Below are 4687 nucleotides of genomic sequence, written 5' to 3'. Positions count from 1 at the left end.
TTTTAGTTTAAAGATATTTAGCTACCTGTTAATACCACTTTCTAGCCATGATGTAAGAAAGTCTTGCTTTGGTATGTTTTTGTTTGTTTGTTTTAGCAGCCTGGGCTTCAACTTCCTCATTTATACAATAAGAAGTGCAGAACCTACCTCATAGGGTCCTTTTAAAAATGTTTTGTACATATACCCTTGCACCCTTGTCCAAGTATTACTATAGAATGTAATTTAAAAGAGTGAGTTAAAATATTTTAATTGAGATAGTTATTCACACATCGTGATGATAGCTGTTTGTTATTTGATTGTATTTGTCACTCCAAGTATGCTGTCACCGTTTACTCTGCACCAAAAGTATATGAGTTTTCCCATACTCAGAGCAAGCATGTCAAACTCAAAGGCTAACACGGGCCAAATAAGTTTTAAGTTTATGTGGGCCACAAAAAAACAAAAGCTTCAATTTTCATAGAAATGTAGGTTTATTTTGAAAAGCATAGTATAAAAAAAGAACAAGAGCAATGATAAAATTAATGTTTTCTTCCTGACACTTGGCATCTCTTCTCTCCTACTATCTTTCCTACTTCAGGGGAAAGCTTGTTCATAGTGATTACTTTCAAAACTGACCCAAGGTGAACGTCAGTAATTCTGGATCTGACAGGCGACTTATTTCCTTTCATAACTGTAAATAACTGCTCACACCGTTATATTGGCTGGGCTGCAAAAATATTTGAAAATGAGTTCGCGTGTCACCTGTCATAGGTTTGCCATCGCTGCCTTAGACAATCCTGGACTTCATCAGTATGCTTAATTTTTGGTAATTTGATGCATAAAAATGGGATCTTACTTTTAATTTGCATTTTCCTTATTGTTAGTGAAGTTGAACATCTTTTCATATATTTGTTAGTATTAGCATTTCATTCTTTTGTGGACTACTTATTCATATTTTTTATGTTTTTCCCCTTTGGGTATTTGCTATTTATTTATTTATTTATAGTTGTCTTATACTAGGAATAGTAATACTTACTCTGTTATAGATGTGTTTTATAGAAGGTTTGTAATTTTATGCAGTTATAGTTTTATCTTTTTCTTTGTGACTTCTGAGTTCTGTGTCTTACCTAGAAAGACTTTTCCACCCCACGATTATAAAAATACTTTCTGTATTTAGTTCTAAAACTTTTATAGTTTTGTCTTTTTACATTTAGCTATTTAATCCCTTTGGAATGTAGTTTTTTATATACGTGGTATGAAGAGAACTCTATTTTTTTCTCCATGATGGTTATCTAGTTGACCCAAAAATTCTTTATTGATTAGTATATTATTTTCACAATGGTTTGAAATTACATCTTTTTCATATAATAAATTTTAAGTTTGTATGGATTTGTTTCTGGGCACTATTTTATCCATTGATCTACTTCTGTGCCGATATTACACTATTTCAATTATTATCGTTTTATAGTAAGCTTTGTTAAAGGACTGAGTTCCTTCACATTATTTTTATTCTTATAACTTGGTTCATAATCTTTGCTACTTTACTCATCCAAATGAATTTAGAATATTTGCCAATTTCCATTTAAAAAATCTCATTGGAACTTTTAAATTTGAGGTAGTTCATTTTTATAACATTGTGTCTTCCCATCTAGAATCATAGCATATTTTTCTCTTTTTCAGCGTCTTTCAAATACTTTCTGTAAAGTTTTATAGTTTTCTTCATCTCTTTTGTATTTTTGAGTAAGGTTGTTCCATTGCAGTTGATAGCTGACCTATCAACCAGGAGGTCACTGTTCGATTCCCATCAGGGTACATGCTAAGCTTCCGGCCTCCATCCCCAGTGTGGGGGTTGTAGGCTTGATCCCCATTGTGGGGCATGCAGGAGGCAGCCAATCAATGATTTTGTTGTTTGATGTTTCTATCTCTCTCTCCCTCTCCCTTCCTCTCTGAAATCAATAAAAATATATTAACTTTAAAAAAAGAATCTAGTGAAGCATTCTGAGAGTAATGTGGGGTTTTAGAATCAATTTAGTCCCCAAATCCCTGGGGAGGGAAGTTGGGAGACAGGACAGTTTCCAGGACTCAGGTCTCTACTTTGCTTATCGCCTTTAGTATGGAATAGAGTTTTTATTGACTTGCATTTTGTAAAATTAAAGTTTGGACAGTTCGTTTGTTGACATTAACTTTAATTTTAAATCTTTTAGCTTAGTCTACTGACCACCACCATAAAGACCTATGGCACATAACTTTTTAAATTATAAATTAACATCCCAAGTGCTGCCTTAAAAGAAATTGGAAAAAAACATTATAAATCACATAATCCTCGTCTTAATTGAAGTGACTACATTCCTATGTGAAGACCGAACAAGTATACATCCAGAAAGAATTGCTTCTATTTTCCCCCCCAAAAAATTATGGGTTTCCATTGTAAAACTGTTTTTTTAATAACTTAATCTTAAGGACCTTAAGTGTCCTGTAGTTAAATATGCTTAGTTTGGGGAGTTAAGAAAATGTAAAACCTATTTTAAGAACCATACTCTGCTAACTTACTTTTTAGGAAAGCAAATTCAACAGGGTCCTATGTGATAATGGGCCAGTGAAGATTGACTGTCTTAGTCATTTCAAGGGCTGAACCTCTTGGTGTTCTGTGCATTCCTAAACTAGTTACTCTGCTGAACTTTGAATTAACAAAATAAAAACCATCAACAGCATAAAAGGAAAGCTGCTGCAATATCCTCTTATCAGGAAAAAAGAGACAAGGCATAAAATCTTTGGCTTTAGGAACAAATAGTAAATCATTTATGCAAGAGAGATTTGGGAGAGGAAATGTGCCATCCAGACAAATAAATAAAATACTGACAGTGCAGTATTAAAATGAATTTAGCAAGCGTTTAACCAAAGAGTGAAAATCGCCTGGTTTTAGCTTCAGGCTGGTTGAAGAGCACAAACTTCTTAGGCTGTGTATGCTGACTCGCAGGCAAAATTTTCCTCTCAATTCACATTTTACATGCTTTCCCGTGACACACATTGTCAAATTTTAGGTGCACCAAGATTATGGTTCAAGATCAAGGAAGTAAGCATGTCTTCACAGAAAGATATATAAAAGGCTGCAGTCAAAGTTCAATGTAAAGGGTGAGATTTATCTGTCCATGTCCTTTCTTGTCAGCTGCTCATTGGTACCTAAGCTCTTTTCCTTTCCCTTATCTCAACTAGAACTTTGGAGATTCCACAAGAACTCAAGTTTAAACCTTCGACTCCGTGACAAGCCTTGCAGGCTCCTGCTCTCCCAACCCCAGTAGTTTTCTTGCTTTTAAATTTTTGTACCATTTAGTACCCATTCATTTGCCAAGTAACCATGTGCTGACTTGTGACTTTTTCCTTTACTATTTTTAAACAATTATTTACTTGTTTCCTGTTGTTGAATGTTTAACATTTATATTTAATCATTTATATTCATTTGCAAGTTCTTTGAAATCAGAGTCTATATATTCAAATATTATTCTTACTTGAATTAGAGGGGAAGAAAGTGGATGGAAAAAATAGTAACCTCTACCTGTATTGGGACTCTCAACTCTTGCAAGCCCATGAAGCCAAAGAAACGTGCCCATTTTTAGATGACAAGTGGTATGGTATAGCAGCATGGTTATTATTATTACTATTATCTTGGAGTAACCACCAGCGGCTTAGCAGTAACATCCTGTTAAATATATCTTTCTGGGGAAGCTAAGGGAAAGTGAATTTTAAAAGTGCAAGAAAAGAAGGGGCAGTAAGATAGAGGAGGGGCCCAATGAGGAACAGGGCCTGAAGCTGGCCCACGCGATAGGATGCAGGCCCAGGGAATAGCTGGTCCAGTGAACAAGCAGAAAAGAGGTCTAAGTGAGCATCAAAGATAAGAATGGGGACAAAGTCTGTTCTCTGCACCATGATGCAACCTGGACCAACTTAGATTAAAGAGCCAGAGACAAAGCAGATCCTGAGCTACAGAAACAAGCTCAGGGCTTCAAGCAAGCTGCCCTCTCCACATCTACAGAGCTTTTATGCTTTAGTTGAGGATAAAAATCTGTTCTAGAATATAAGGATCTCTCAGTGTAGATACCATTCAGGCTACTAAGAAAAAGTCCCTTTTGATCTTGCTATTTTTTTTTTCTCTCTGTACTTCCTGGCATTCTTGCCCTTCCTCAAGGCCCTGGAATGGTCCTATCTCATTCTCATCAACTCCACCTTCCACAACTCTGTCTTTTATTCATGTGCTCAGCCTTATCTGAATGCTCCTTCCTGTCTCTTCTGCATTCAGGCTGCCAATGTGAATTCCCTACTGTAGAGAGCCACATTCTCAGGCCTGAGATGCGCTGTGAGGCTCCCAGTTTCTGGCTGTCTTAGCATGTGTTTGCAATATCAGTGCCTGGAGTGGCAATAAAGCCCTATTCACAGAAGATGCTATGTCAGACTCCCACACTGACTTCTATTATTCCAAACCTTTGGGTTATTCTAAAGAGCTTTATCTGTCCCTCCCACTTTCCCCAGCATTAGGCCTGTGCCCATTTCTCCTGGCTATTTGTTTAAGTAGAGTGTACCTGTTTGGTTTGTTTGAACAGGAATTAAGAGGTCCTGTTGGTGGTAGCTTACGGAGTTACTCAGGGTCTGTACAGACTTGCTATTTCTCAGATTATTTATACAATTTATTTGTCGACATTCTCTTACCACTGTA

Source organism: Myotis davidii, unplaced genomic scaffold, assembly GCF_000327345.1.
Source record: "Myotis davidii unplaced genomic scaffold, ASM32734v1 scaffold6, whole genome shotgun sequence".
NCBI classification, from domain to species: domain Eukaryota; kingdom Metazoa; phylum Chordata; class Mammalia; order Chiroptera; family Vespertilionidae; genus Myotis; species Myotis davidii.
Note: the sequence above shows the minus strand (reverse complement) of the source record.